The sequence below is a fragment of the Stigmatopora argus genome, chromosome 18 (assembly GCF_051989625.1).
Source record: "Stigmatopora argus isolate UIUO_Sarg chromosome 18, RoL_Sarg_1.0, whole genome shotgun sequence".
In the NCBI taxonomy this organism is placed as follows: Eukaryota; Metazoa; Chordata; class Actinopteri; order Syngnathiformes; family Syngnathidae; genus Stigmatopora; species Stigmatopora argus.
The window spans coordinates 11,603,183-11,618,908 of NC_135404.1; the positions used below are offsets into that span (position 1 = coordinate 11,603,183).

A 15,726-nucleotide genomic window follows, 5' to 3' on the forward strand; every position below is an offset into this window, starting at 1 on the left:
GTTGGGGTTTCTTCCGCCCAGCAACACGTTCACACGTGAAAACGAGTGTAAAAGTGACAATGTGTTGGTATCGAGCATCAGGGTGTGAAGAAAAAGCAGCACGCCAAATGTCACGGTGCATCCAGGGGGGCTTGTTAGCCTCCAGAAGGCCATGTTCATTCACCTGCTAAATCCATCCCAGTGTCCGTACTTGCGTTCGATAACCCACAGACTTTTTCTCCAACCAGTCCACCCGCAAAACAAACTCCAAACATTAGTCTCCATTGTTCGGAAGAGAAACGCTATCAATCCAGCCAAGATTCAATCAACAACAGCTCATATCTCCAAAGAAACCGCAAGCGAGGTCTCCCCAGGCGGATATCTAGGAAGAAATGTGCGATGCTGTTTGTCAAATTTTGTGGGATGACCTCCCCCCGAAAAGCCACAGTGGGACACTCATCCTACCCACAGTTAATCCCCCTCTAATTGAAACCCATCAAGGAAGACCTATCAAGCACATTTCTCCTTGTCCTCGCTCACCTACGCGCACAGAGCCATAAAACTCCCATTTAAAAATGCACGGGCGCCATAAGCCGCCAAGGCTTTCTATTAGCGCTGTTATAGCGTAGCTCACGATAGCCGCTGACGACATCACCCGGGGAATCCAACTTTCCCTAATGGAAAGGAGGGAGGCGAGGGTAGATGAAGGATGGGGAATGAGACGGGAAGTTTTCTCCTTGGCATTGCATTGCAATCAGACGACTGGATGTGGAAAATGGGAGAAGTTATTAATAAAAAACATGAATTAATTATCCCTTCAATGTAGTATCTGATGTTATGACAGTCTCGGTCGGGCTGCACCTGGAATGCATTTCTGTACTCGTTACAATGACAATAAAGCTAAGCTAATTTGCGTATTTATTTGTGCGTACGCCACTTGCGATGCTTTACACACCTGCGCTTCTTCGGCGAAGGCGCAGACGGATTGATCAGAGTGTTCCTCTGAGACCCCTCCCCCTCTCCCAACGTCCTTAGGCGCTCACCAGATGACTATTGATCGGCTAATTGATTGATTGGCATCTGGCTGACAATGAGTCAACAACATCATCAGTCTTCCATGGACTCAGGCGCTCGGCTCGGCACCCGGGCGACGACGAATTTAAACGACAACATCCTGAAGACAAACGTCTGCGCAAAATTTGTTCCCCCCTCGGGATGACGTTCGATAACTCTTCTCCGGCGAAGTTGTGGAGATGGGATCTACTCGGGAAAAACTGGACTTCGCTGCAACTTCAAATCGCGGTGTTTACCCATAAATCCGTCATAATCCCGGCGCGCGCTCATTTATCAAGCCCTCTGGTCTAGGCGTCCTTGAAAGTGACGCTAAGCGTCAACCTGCACGTGATAAGAGCATCTGCTTAATGTCTTTGAATTAAAATGTAAATGAGATTTGAATGGTTTTCGCGAGACTCCAACACGCCAGCCTGCATTTTCCCCCTCGTACTTCACCTCTCCTCATCCCCGCCCCCCCTTTGTGACGAGAAGTCAAACACGGACTATGAAAATTAATGAGGGAGCCGCTAAAGCAGGGGTGACACTCGCGAACAGGCTCCCGTCCCCCCCCTAATGGACCGTAGAGACAATGTCGGACGCGTTTCAATTAACGGACAACGGGATTACATGTTATAACGGCACGTGGCGTGGACCGAAGAGACTTGATAGGATGCGGGAGATCACGGGGTGGGCGGCGTCTAAAGGGGTGAGTGACACCTGGGACGGGAGCCGTTACAGCTTAATGCACCCCTGCCGTCGCAATGAATCGGCTCCGGCGATGAGGGCGGGGCCCCGTCCGAAGGCCGCTAACAGCCGCCGCTGTCAGGCTCGCATTAACCTTGAGAACAGCCAGGGGACCGTGTTAGCCCCGCTGACCTTTCTGCTTAACATACACACACACACACCCACACACACACAGCCCCGTTGTCTCCACATGTGTGACTGAAGGCTGTGTGCCTTTGTGTATATTGGCCAATCCCCTCTCCGGTGTCTTATGGCCACCATCAGTGGGATTAAATCAGTCCATCAAAGGCTGCCACGAGACTAGATTGTCTGTCTGGCCTGAAGTGAATTCACCCAAGTCTTCTACTTCTGAACCCCCGGGGTTAAGGTCTATGTAGACTAGTAATAGCACTCCCAAAGCTAATTTTGTGTACACAGGTGCGCCCAGTGACCAGCAGATGTGCGCATCGGCTACATTTGACAAACAAGATGGATGGTTGGTCTAAAGTCGATGGAACGTAAACACGGCCGGATGTCTTCCACCTGAACTGAAGATGACTCTGAATTAAATGGAGCTGCAACAATATTTTGATTTTCACTTGTCTATGCAAAGGAAAGAGAGCAAATATTTTGGAAACACAGTAGTCGTCGCGTCCTTGTTTTGCGTTTTGCTCCGGTGGACATCAAGGCTCGCTCTGTTCGAGCTTGACGAGGCAAGAGAATAAACACGAGGAATGGACGACTTGATGGCTATGGAAGGGAGAAAAGAACAGTAGTAGTCTTTGTCCTTAAAGTCACCATTTTTAGTTTTGAACCATGTCAAAGAATATTCAAAAATAAATAATCACTCGAAATTGTGAACTATCAAAAGGAAAGAATTCCAGGATTCAACTCGTTGATGCTATTGTCGAAATACAAAAGTGGTTGTTCCTAATTTCCTACACAACATGTATTAGCCAAAGTCCAAACATTTCCCAGAAAGTAATGATAGTGGAAAAAAATCGTTCAAAATGGAAATGTTCTTACAATTTCCAGTCCGGGGAGCAGAAATCTTTCGCTATCGACTCTCGTTAAAAGGTTTGTCAAGTGCAGAAGCTCCTTATCAATGGTTGCTCTCAAGCAGAGAGGCGAGATCAGGACATCCAATGTCACTATTGTTAAAAGAAATGGACAAAACCTGGTAATAACTACGTTTGGCCATGTTTTCTCTTCCTCTTAATGACGGGGTTTTCGGTCAGACGTAGACCGGAGTACAGGAGAAATCTAAGATTAGCTATGCTGTGGGGTAGAAACCATCATTTACTGTTTGTATGATGGCGGTTTGACGTCACAGAGGGTGTGCTACGGAGCTATCGTAATAATAGCCTTGTGAAGCAGTACATTTGATCTGACAAGTCACCCAAAAAGGGCTGCCGATTTCAGAAATAACAAATGACGGTTCATTTAAGTGCAGGCTTTTTCAGATGACTATGTCCATTTAAGCCAAGACAGGGATCCGGTTAATGAGACGAAGTAAAGAGAATGAATAAACAACGATTAGACTTTACTTTGATAAATCACTGCAAATGGGCCTTAAACAACTTTCGAGTCCGCCGATTAACCCGTTGATGTAACGATTGTAAAAATGGTAGACCCTCTTGGTGCACGGCAGCCACTCAACTGCTGCAATCGAGCCGGAATATCTGTCACAAGCCGCTCTCCTTTGACCGTCCAGTTTCCAATGTTCTTTCCTCAGATTGATCTCCTCCTCTCGACCAGCCTTGTCCCTGATTAATCTCTCGCCTAGCTACGTTTCCCCCTACTCGCGAACTCCTCGCCTGTTCGACCACGTCTTCTGCCACAGCCTTACCTGGATTGACGTCCTTGAGTCAATAAGTGATAGACTCTCTTTCTCGCGCCACTTCCCCGCACATCCTCTCTGCATCTCCAACTGGAAATCCTGTGGCTCTCTCACGAAACCGCAGAGACTAAAACTCCCACACAACGAGTTGGATTGGACTGCCTCGTGCCAGACCAATCTTGCTGCTCCAGAAAACCGCAATAAAAGTCATTATCCACTTAACTTGCCTTTGTTGGGCCACAATTGGGTTCCTACCACACCCCGCCAAAATTCATCGGTGCCTTTTTGTCACGCCGGTGTGATGTAACACTCTGTCCGTAGCGGACACACTAGCTAGGAGCATCCCGCCTTCCCACCACTGACAGATATAAAAAAAAAACACAAACGCCTGAACTGGGACAACACTGTTAAATACGCAGATGCCATCTTAGTTTACAAAATCTTCCAACACAAAGCTCCTCCTCCACTGCAAGATTTTGTACCAAAAAATTCCAACGGATCAACAAGAGCTGGCTCTAGAGGTGACTGTGTAGTTCCCTTCAATCCCCTAAATTAGCCAAAGCACCTTCTCTCTTCATACCTGGAACTCAATAGCCATTAACATACGTGAACTCCCGTCTCTGAACCTCTTGGCCAATCATCTTAAAGCCTGGCTGTTAGACCAACAAAATTGCCATCATAACGCTGTCTAAAACTGTGCTACTTGTTAGTGTGTGCCATCGTTTATCTTCAAACTACACAAGGGACTATAGATGGAAATTAGCCCTTGGCTACAATCTTACATATTTACATACATATGTTCATGAACATGAATATAAATATGTTCATTAATATGTGCTGTCCCTTATTAAATATATCAAAGTCAAACTCAAATGTGGGTCATTCCAGACTTGGAGGGGATCGAAATTTGCGAAAACAAACCTTGACTTCTGTTTTTTTTCTTCTTTTCATTCAGTCATAATTGTTAAAAAAATGGCCAAAGTCTTGATTGACAATTTATTGACGTTTACAATCCAAGCTAATGTCAGCTTCTCAGGGGTCGAAGCTAGCTGTTTCTAGCTATCCGTTTCTGCTAATCGGACAAAACAACTTGTGAGAATGAATCAAAAAAAAAATTTTAAAGTCTTGTTCTGACCATACGTAGGCATAACAGTGTTGTACCAAGTAAAGTCTAACTGTTTTAGAAAAAATAAGACAAATACTACTTGCTCTAACTAAATGGCCTTCTATGGTACAAAAAAGGAGAAATATTATTCCACATCTGAAGGGCGATTACATCAAATCCTCTCCAAATCCAACCAAAACAAAGAAGGTCCAAGCTACGTTAGCAACGCCTGCCGTATTTAAGTCCACCCGAATGTCCTCGCTCACACCGGCGAGGCCTTGGAGGGTGCAAAAAGCTTTTAAAGTGCACTTGTGCCCGAGTGGCCAGAACATTGCGCCGCCACTGTTGCTTCAGCACATCCTGCGGCGCTTCTGCGGACTGTAAAGGTATTTTTAGAAAGCCGCTGACAATATCGTGTCCCCAAATGCCTATAATTGTATTATGCTGCAGGTGCTAAAAGCCCGGCGTCGGCAAAGCGCGTCACGGGAGGAAACGCGGAAGCAGAGGCGCTTTGAAGAAAAGTAAGAGCGGCGTACGGAGGTAAGACGACGACACATCCACCGAGTCAGCATTCGAGCAAAAAAGCGTTGTTGAGAGAGACGGAAGAAGGACTCCTAGGGGCCGGTTTTCCCCAAATCTCCAGAGAAAGACAAAGCAGAAGGATATGAAATTTGCGACGTGTTGGATGGCCCGTCGGTATCGGCGGCTGGCGAAGCTTCTCGACGGCTGCCACATGATAGATGAAAGAGTGAACTTTAATCAGAAAGGCGCCCCAAGCCTTTTTCAGGGAGGTAAACAGATTATCAGGCAAGCCCTCCTTCCATCTTCCGTACTCCTTCCTCAGCACATGACCACTTCTGACACTGGCATGCCATTAGTCTCTTTCCCATCAGCTCCTCCACCGTATGCCCCTCATTTTTCCCTCCCCACGTTACTTATCGGGGGGAGAAGGAGAAGACGCTCCTCCTCCTCCTCCTCCTTTCAGTCCACGGCGGTACCGGAACTTCAAAGCACCTCATCATCCCGTTTCATATCTCGGGGCTTGGCCCGCCGTGAAATTAGGAAGCGTGCGATCTACGAGCAAAACAAGGGCGATTGCTAGGTGCTTCTTGTAATGGATTATGATATTGCCGCGTTGCACTCGCCCGGATCGTGTGATAGAACTCGTCTGCGGGAACGTACGTTGGAAAAGAGGCATTGAAGTGGGCCAATCGTAGGCGAGAAAATAGCCAGCAGCGCTCACGGGCGTTTATGAAACACGCTACTTTTCCATTGTTATTGTTTGTCGTCTTCTTCTGAATGATGTGTTCAATATAGCTTGGGATTAAGGCATCTGTTACATTTAGAAACTGCTTATACGTTAAATGTGGGCGCCAACAGGAGCTCGAAATGATGGCAGAGTACTTTAAAAATAAATCTACTGCTTCATACAGTTCATATTAAAATGAAACTACACCTTGTCCAATTCTTTACAAATACTAAGTCACTCCTGTTCAACGAATCCATTGGTATTTGATTGACAGTTTTTCTCCCTCAACATGCCCATGACACTTCTAAAGAATGCCACATGATACTGAAGCCTCATATCACGCATTATGGAATTATTTCATAGTTCCAACCTAGCGAGGTCGTCAACAACGGGTTCATCTGCGCTTGGTAAAATCCACTCAAAATTTGACTACCGGCGGACAGAAACAACATGCAGTAGAAATTCCGGACTCTTGAGGTGCCACATCGTTAAAATGTGGTCCCCGGTTCAAAGGGTGCTGAGAAATACACAAACTCTACAGCCTGGTGGAAAAAGAACGAGACAAAAAAAAACCAAAGTCGACAATCGAGGCAATCGGATAAACTACCCAAGGCTGGAGATAAATTTATTTGGAGGCGCAGGTGCCCCAACTGTCACCGTTCACGCCTCCAAATCAGACTTGACAGATCAATAATGTTCCCTCAAGCATGGGTCGACGGCGGCTGGCATCCGCCTTAATACTCCTTCAAAGTTTCCCCAGATATTGCGGAGGAATCTAGCTGGGAAATAAAAGTTGAGAAACTTTACCGACAGCTGCGCTTGGGAACAAAGGTACGTACATGTTCTAAATTGGGAAGTGTCAAAATGTATTGCCGTTATTTCTTCTTCTTCTTCTTCTTCTACCCGCCGTCATTTTGTCATGGAAAGAATTGGGGATGTTTCCTTGCGTAATGACGCCGGCATCCGTGTTCTACTTTGAATCACACACAAAAGCACCTCGGGAGAAGGAAAATGCTAATAAAGCTATTAATGATAGATCAGCACCTAACTCAAAGTGGCAGGCGGCGAGATGCCGGAGCATCATCTTAAGAGAAATGGGGTGAAGAAAGGAAAGTGTGGGAGTCTGGAGAAAGGCGGACGGGGAAGGAGAAGAAAAAAAGAGGGGAAAAAAGCTGCTTTTTGCTTGTTGGGAATTTGGAAGCTAGTTAACGGAGGAGATAATCCGCTGCTACCTTGAATGCATTAGCTAGCGAGCATCCTTAGGTGAATTGAGGCAATTACGGCGCCTCTCTGGGGATTTTTCTCCAACTTGCCTGGCCTCCCCCAAAAGGCCCGCCTAGGCCAACAATAATTGTTTTTTTCATTATCTGCTACACTCGAGCCATTGAAAGCCGCTGAGGAACGCAGAAAGCCGCGTTGATCTCATCCCGCTTCGTGCACTTGGACGTAGTTTATCAATCTGTGAAGGTGTACCTTCGAATAAAAGCGTCTCATCTCTCAATTTAATGCCGCGCTCTTATCGGCGTGGCGAGAAATGCTATCTCTGTTCTACGTGTGTTTTTATTTAAGAGGGGGGTAACGTAGTCCTGACTCAGGGAGAATAGCTGAGGAACGGATGGAAATTTGCAACTGGCTGATACTTGGCGGGTCACATACAAATGTATTTTTTCAAATAATTCCACAGGTAAAAATGTATCAGATTTAGCTTTCAGTTCAAGATGAATAATTGCGTTCCTTTCAATCCAATGGAAGGTCTGCCATTAACTAAAGTGGCTTTTTTTCTGTGTCTAAAAATAAAAAAATCTGATTTCAAAAATCCTACATTTGATTGGTTGTCCAAAAAAGGCCGAAATGGGGATGATTTAGTTCAAATTGAGTAAACTTTCGATTATCGGCATTTGATTTTATATGTAATGTAATATCTTATTCTGCGGCTTTTATGCTTAACTCTATTTCCTTATTCCAAACTGTGCCCCCACACCCATGGGAGGATAGTTTGGTCTTGAAGGGGGCCCCCTTCCTTCGGACCTTTTGTTTTCCCTTTTCTCATCTGAGGAAACCGGGCGCCACACGGCGACCTGTCAACTCTCGTCAGCCCTTTCCTTCCACTGTTTTGCCATTTTTCTTCTTTTTTTTTTTTTTACTTTCCTTGGGTAGGCTGAAACGGGGGAAGTCAATTCCTGGTGTGTTTTACTTGGACAATATGGATCATTATCAGCCTCCGAAATCAACTAAGCGTCATATTTGCGGGCCCAAACTTTTACGAGAAACATGCTAAAAGCCCTGGCCGGATTTACGTGATGAGACATTTGCACCAAAAGATATGCGGCTCACAAGTAATGTAAAAATCTAGAAATATAGGAATATAAATCACAGGGAAAAGAACTAAATTGACTTTTTAGCGGCCAGAAAAGTATATTAAAAAGCCTAATGTCTCTCAAAGTGAAACTTGGGGATCCATTTTTGTTTTATTTCGCCTGTTATGTTCAAATTGAGAAGCTCCGATATAGACATTTAAAAAAAACAGCTTTTTTTCAGTCACTTCTCCTCCAGATGAAGTCAGCTGGAAAATGAAGGAGGACTTTGCCCAGTGCGGAAAACTACTCAAGTGGAGCTGAAAATGAGAATAATCGGTGCCTCTTAAGAAGGGAGGAAATGAACAACTGAAAATCAATAAAGCGCTAGAAAGAGAGAAAAGAAGCAAGACAGCAGATGAGGCCCGCATCGATTTTGGTAACGAGGCAGAGTGGCGGGCGGCGTCGTGAACAATGGCGGACGGCCTCCAACACGGGAAAAGCCAAACGGACGGGACCAAAACAAAAGACAAGACTGCAGCCTAACAGAGAGCGACAAAAAGGTTTCTCTCTTTTTTTTTTTAACTCATACCTCCCTCTCCATTTGCACAAAACTTTCATTACTACCAATTTGGACCGGGAGCCTTCGGCTGGGCCATTAGACCAGCTCGGCATCCGTCAGCCTAATCGCCCTCCTAGGCCGCTAAATTACAGCACCCAGTTGCTTATTAAAATTTGTCGCCTGTCTCCCAACGCTCGGCGCTGTTGGAGATGAAACCCCCCCTTTTCTTCCCAGACAAATGGCTTCTAAAGAAGAAACGAGAGGAAGGATGGGACAGTAGAAGGTTAAAAAAAAAAAAGAAAAATGGCCCGGCGGAGACGGAGCGGATCAGAGAGAAGGGGGGGAATCGACCAGGGGGGGCGGGGCGATTATCTGCCTTGATTTATACACTCAAGTAGATGTGCTGCGGGTTCTGGCACACAAAAAAAAGGCACGATACAACGCGGTGTCGCCGCCAAATACATGCTTCCGGTCTTGTCAAAAAGCTACACACAGACACACACACACACACACTTGTAAAGGAGGTTTGCAATGTCGCACGCTCAATCAAAGCGCTCGGCAGATAAGACACATGATGAATGGCGTAATTGAAGGCGGCGGCGGCGTTGGCGGGGTGAGGCGCCATCGCTACAGCTTCGGGGAGGGGAAGAGTGGTGAGTAAATGATTAGCCCGGGGGATTTATTGTTATTGCCTGGATTATTATAAAATAGTGCCAGGGCCTGCCTCACCTATCGTATCACGCCCCCACGCTGACTTTTGGATGAGCGCACAGAAGGTTTCTCCCGTTGATGGCTGGGATTTTGAGTTAAAATGGAGATGGGATCAATAACCAAACATTACCTTTTTTAACAAACAGATTTTTTGCAAAAACAAATATTAATATTTTTGGGGTGAAAGAGTGGGGAACAAAACAAAATCCATGAAATATAGCAAAGCGGTGGCAGTCAAGATTTTCCGTTTGTAAAGACGCCAGTTTAAATGTTACAAGATTTTGACGTGGTCACCAAGTCAAGCTAAATGCAGTTTTCGTCTGAGTTTGAGTTTCACGTTGGATGTGTTGAGGAATTTAGCAAATTGTTGTCTTGACTCCCAAAGAATAAAAAAAAAAAAAACTTCGCCCTTTAAATAAAGCAGCGAATTGTCAAGATTTTTATCGGCAGGAGGACTTGCAGTAGTCCAGTCCGTCTGTCCTCGTTGACCTTGATTTACGGCGCTATACTTGTCGGCTCTTAATCGCCCTTAATGGATCTGGATTGGTGGCACATGAGCAGATCATCTCAATTAGCCAACCTCGCTAAGTTGTTGACCTTCTCACGAGCCAGTCTTAGGTGGACAATTAGTTAAAGATTGGTCGGGAGGGGGGGCGGAGTTAAAAAATGTAACTTTGCTGCACTTTCAAGGCGGCGATGACGTCAAACGACACGACGGACTGTCTTCTGAGAAGCAAAAAAATACGTAACAGTACTTGATTTTATGGCATTTGCTGCACGTTTGGCGTGCGTGGCGTGCGTGGCCTGCGGTGGCGTGGAGCGTGTCCAGTGTCAAACCAGAACAGGCGCCAAATGCACATATGGGCGCACGTTGGGCCAACTTGAAACCTCAAACAAAGCCTTTCTTTACCCTCGCTACAAATAGATGAGTCTATTTTGTCAAAATGATGAATTAGCGCAGAGTTAAAAGAGCTCCTGGCAGGATTGGCTCATCTAAATTACACTCTCGATTTTAAAATACTTCTGGATCTTTATTGTGGTCTTATTGTTTCAGGGACAAGTATTGTTTTAATGTCTCTTTGGAGCTTAGCTTGTTGGTTGGCAAGATTTCTGAGGCATTTTTTAAAATTTTGGGAAAGAAATACTTTTAAATGGTCTATTCGCTTTGTTTTTTATTTTGCAATGTAAATAAACAAACCTGAATATTTAAGCTCTATCTTGTTTGGTTGGGGAAAAAAAAGATACAAAGCGATATTTAATGTTTTGCCCCCTTTTAATGGATACATTTTCAGTAAACAAGTTAATATTTGCTAATTATTTAGATTTAAAGACTTTCAGAAAAGCTGTCAATGCATTTGTCAATTAATTTTGCCACCTAAAAATGGTTTTGATACGCCAACTCTAACAGAATAAAACTTCGCAAATGGTGACCTACATTTTTACAATTCCAGAATGGCCCTACTTTTCAGCAAGAACTGTTGACAGATTTTATTTTATATTTAATTTAAACCACCCTCCTCACATGCCGTCTTCTCGTTTGTGGTAACTCAATTGACTCGCATGGCACGGCGGCTATTTGATTTATGTAACGCGAGCCGCTGTACATAATCATGACACGGGGTGCCTACCTCTGGTGGTCTGCCGCCGCTTTTTACGCCTCGGACTTCAGACTGATTAAGCGATGCGCCGTTCAGCCGAGCGGGCGTCTCGCCGGCCGCCGCGCTGCCCGCATCGATCGCTCGGGCGCGCCCGTCTTCCGGAAGTGGAGGGCACTGAGAGAGAGAGAGAGAGAGAGAGGAAAAAAAGGGCAACATTAGCTTAAATGAAAGTTTATTAGCTGCATCAGTCAGTCAGGTGGAGAGGTGGAGAAGTGGAGAGGGGGTTACGCCCCGGGCCTCTCTTAATCAAACCCCCCCACCCAGTAATTGGCTGTGGTAATGGTCATATCCAAACAAATGGCGTGCGGCCTAACCTTGTTACGAGCGTTTGAGAGGCGGGGTTTCTTCGGAATTTTAAGTGGGATGCGATGATGGGTCGGGGACGCCAAAAGAGGAGGAAATTACATTTTTTGTACGTATCCGTCACGTGGTCCTCAGCTAATGCAGGAGAGTCAAACCACGTTAAAGCCATCCGGATGGCAGTTTATTTCAGCGCTAGACGTCCAATCCATTTTGTCAACATGGATTGGACGTCTAGCGCCGTCAATGTACTAAAGCACATGTGTCAAAGTGGCGGCCCGGGGGCCAAATCTGGCCCGCTGCATCATTTTCTGTGGCCCGGGAAAGTAAATCAGGAGTACCGACTTTCTGTTTTAGGATCAAATTCAAATGAAGAGTATAGATGTATATTAAATTTCCTGATTGTACCCCTTTTAAATCAATCATTGTCATTTTTTTAATTCATTTTTTCTGTGTTTTTAGTTCAAAAATCATTTTGTAAAATCTAAAAATATATTTAAAAAAGCTAAAATAAACATTGTTTTAGGTCTATAAATAAATGAATATTCAGGGCTTTTAATCCAGTTCTTTTAATCAATTTATAAAAAATAAATCTAAATATTATATCTAAAATGGTCCGGCCCACGTGAAATCAAATTGACGTTAAAGCGGCCTGCGAACCAACCCGAGTCTGACACCCTTGCACTAAAGGATGAGCATCCACAGCCGGTTCAATTTAATTGGACATCTATTAGTGTCATTTAGAGTTCATTTTGCATCACTCCTTTCTTTTTTTTCACTTCCATTTTAGGGTACGAACCCCCTAGCGGACCACTTGCCGCACCTTGGACACGCCTGCGCTAATACTTTGCGGGGTGTGGAGGCGAAATTAAAGTCCATCATAGGAATAAGCTAGTGCTCGGCTAGCTATCATTTCCCGCCAGACGGGCCCCGCCGAGCTGACCCAGCTGGATAATGAGATCCATTCTGATTTACGTGCCAAGAGGACAGCCAGACAGAACAAAAGACACGCACACACATGGCCGGGATCTACCTACGGTGATGCGAGCGTGTGTACGCGTTGACGAGCTGTGCCGCAGTTTCATATTTCACATTGCAATTGTGAGCCTTAAAGTCTTTGTGCAAGTGAAACTCGAGAAGAACCGCAATTTCAGGACCAGAACTTGCACTTTGTACATAGTCTGACAGGACCTGGACTTTCTATGTCTTTGATTTATTTCACTCTGACCAACTACAGCTTGTAATGTTGTTTTTTTTAACTAATATTTTTTATGAACAGGTCACTTTTTTGATGGTTGTTCTGTATTTTACTAAAACGTGAACGTGCAATATTTGTTGTTGCTTTCTGATCATTAAAAAAAAACTGCCCCCCCCAAAAAACTCAATTTCAACCATCCATTTTTCCCCTTTCACTGTGCATTATTTGGCTAGCCCCGAAAAATACGGTACATCTTTCTTTTCGCTCCGTCCGTTCCTCTCTCGCTTTCACCCTGCAAAATAACGCAAGTTGCCAGTTTCTCAAACACGTCCTCGCGCACCTCCGCGTACACGCGCCTTGCCCGAAGGGCCCTGGAGGCGAGAAGCAAAAAGTGAAGCGGTGATGTGCCTGCCGCATTCCAAAAAGTAGACCACACAGCCTCGCCCCCTGACGGATCGCTACATCGGCACGGCACGGCACTGCAGCATGCTGGGGGATTAGTTGCCAGGTATTGTTGTATGTGTGTGCGTGCTCGGGTTTAGATGGCGTGGCCGTGGAGCCGATACAATAAGAGCGGCGGGCAGAAATGGAAGTAAAAGTCCAAACTTACTTCAAGGGGAGGAAGAAAAAAAACAAGAGTGGAGCAATTCTTATGAAAGAGAGATGTAGAGTCTAAAAAGTGAGCACAAACGACCCCCTCTTGGCTCCAGAAATCCCCCTCGCACGCAAACATCAGGCCTTTGAGGAGAGGGCAGGGAAAACAATGGCAGGATTCTCTGCTGTTCCTGCTTTGCTCGCTATTCAAATGACGCCAACTCAATTAGAGGGCCAAAATGCCAGGATGGAGACGGAGGAGGAGGAAGAGGAGGAAGAGGAGGAGGAGAAGATGAAAAAATGAACACTTCAATGCAATCTGGACATGTGGAATATCAATAATGAATGATGGACACAGCGGAATAAAAGTAAAATGAAGTTTGAGTTCAGAATATCCAATCATATAATATATGGAATATTACCAAAAGATTAAGAGACACACAAATCCAAGGGTAGACAGACTAATGTACTTGGCCCATTTAATTAGTATTTGTTTTTTTTAATCGCTCTGCTGTTAACTAAGAGCACCCAAAAAAACACAAACTTTTTAAAGCCAGAAAAACACAGTTGGATGCTAAAAAAAATCACAAAGTACATTTTTTTTTCCTCAAAAAATGTTATTTTGGAGTGACAGTTCAAGACAAATTGGCATTGAACATATAATAAAAATAACAAGTTATTGTCAACCTATCACAATCCACACTGTAAAAAATGCCATAAAAATGTCCAGATCAACCTCTTTGATTGAGACATTTGTTCAAGACCAATTGGCATTGAACAATCGCTGATACCATAACAAGTTATTGTTATCATGTATTTCAACCTATCACCATCCACACTGTAAAAAATGCCATAAAAATGTCCAGATGAACCTCTTTGATCTGAACAAAGTCGCCCACGCAAATCCTCAGCGGCATTCATTTCATCAGGTGTGATCACCGCGACTATTCGCCAGCCAACATTCACTCAACCGTGGCGACCAATGTGTGGAGGTGTATTCATCTTCGCACCGCGACACGTTCCCGCAGCTCAATATTGAACTTTTGGACCACGACGACACGCGCCAGGGTGAAAAAAACAAGGTAGACAAGAAGGAGCTGACAAGCCGTTATAGTAAAAAGGTCAGACAAATGAGGATGAACATTCAAGCCTCCAAAGTCTACACACACGAGGGTGCCGTCTCCAGTAAAATAGGCAGCGTGCTAATTGACGTTAAGTCCAATTTATTAGACGACTGGAATGGCTAACTCGCATTTCAATTCATTCCGATGCGAAAAATAGAGCTAACCAATGAATGAAATGCGCACTGAAGGTACTAACGGCGTTTTATGAGATGATTGAGGTCCACGCCGCAAAAGTTTGTTCATTCGCAACTTTTTCTCTGTCGCCTCGCTTTCCCCGCGGCGATGCTCTTCAAAAATTCCGAGTTGAATTTTGCCAAGAATATGCTGTACTTTGACATTGCTTTAAAGCGATTTAAAGAGTAGGGTATATTACTTTTCTAAAATCCCAGCCAGCCTTCAATGAGGGGGAAAAAAGATATGCGGGTTTTCTATGATTTACAAGAGGCCTGTGATGAATTTGCACGAGATGTTTTTTGGATGGCAGTCTTCGAATCCTCGTATTTTCAACGTGTTTCCACTGCGGGGGTTTTGTCTGCAATCTGTCTTCACGCCGTCGTGGCTAAAAGTGTCCGATCACAAAGCAACACAGTCACGCTGCGCCCAAAATAAGTCCCGCGTGGAGCGTTAGCGCAACAACGAAGCGCCTCAGATCTCGTGGCGTCAATATTTCTCCGGCGAACCCCCCTCGCTATCTCGCCGCTGCTTAACAAAACACTTGTTCGCTGGCGGTGTTGCCGAGCCTAATCGCTTCCTCCGGCGCCAGGTGGTTCTCGTTGACGGAGGCCCGACTTGTCCACGCGGTGGGACACTCTAGCCTGAGGAAATTGGCCGGTCTGCGCGTGGTTGCCTTTTTGCCCCCTTTTCTTATCCGGGGATCTTCGTCCACCCTTGGAAACAATTCCAAACACCTTTTTCCGATGACGCCAAGCGGTAAATGATTTCATGGAGCGGGTGGAATCAAGTTCACCATGTTGCCACTAACGATGATCTCACGATATGGCGATAAAGAAATGACCGAGGCCTAAAGGATCCGTAAAACTGAGCTGTCAGTTCAACGCAGTCTAATAGAAGGCGGCATAAATCCAAGTCCCCGGCCGGACCGGACCGTGCCGCTACCGATTGCTCGGTAGGGGCCATCCCTCTCCTCCCCTCCACTCCCCTCCCATCTGTTCTACGCTATCTGCTTTTGAATCCCTCCCGGGCTCGTCCGTTTTGGAATACCAGCGCTAACGAGGAGGGTCTGATTAGATTTAAATGTCAAGAGAGATAGGACAATACAGTTATCTTCCAAATTACGGCCCATTAAAGGGTCCAAGCAGTGCACCTCCCTCCTTCA

The 15,726-nt window shown here is 45.3% G+C and overlaps 1 protein-coding gene across 5 annotated transcripts in view; it reads right to left on the reverse strand.

The window, feature by feature from the left end:
- raraa (retinoic acid receptor, alpha a) overlaps positions 1–15,726 on the reverse strand; it is a 152,382-nt gene that overhangs the window by 79,936 nt on the left and 56,720 nt on the right. For 4 of the 5 annotated variants that reach the window (XM_077625036.1, XM_077625035.1, XM_077625034.1 and 1 more), the window contains one exon: positions 11,145–11,288. The gene's annotated coding sequence lies outside the window, so the exon portion shown is untranslated. Of the gene's footprint in view, positions 1–3,604; positions 3,702–11,144; positions 11,289–15,726 lie in introns of those variants that run through there. The other variant, XM_077625038.1, reaches the window with a different exon arrangement.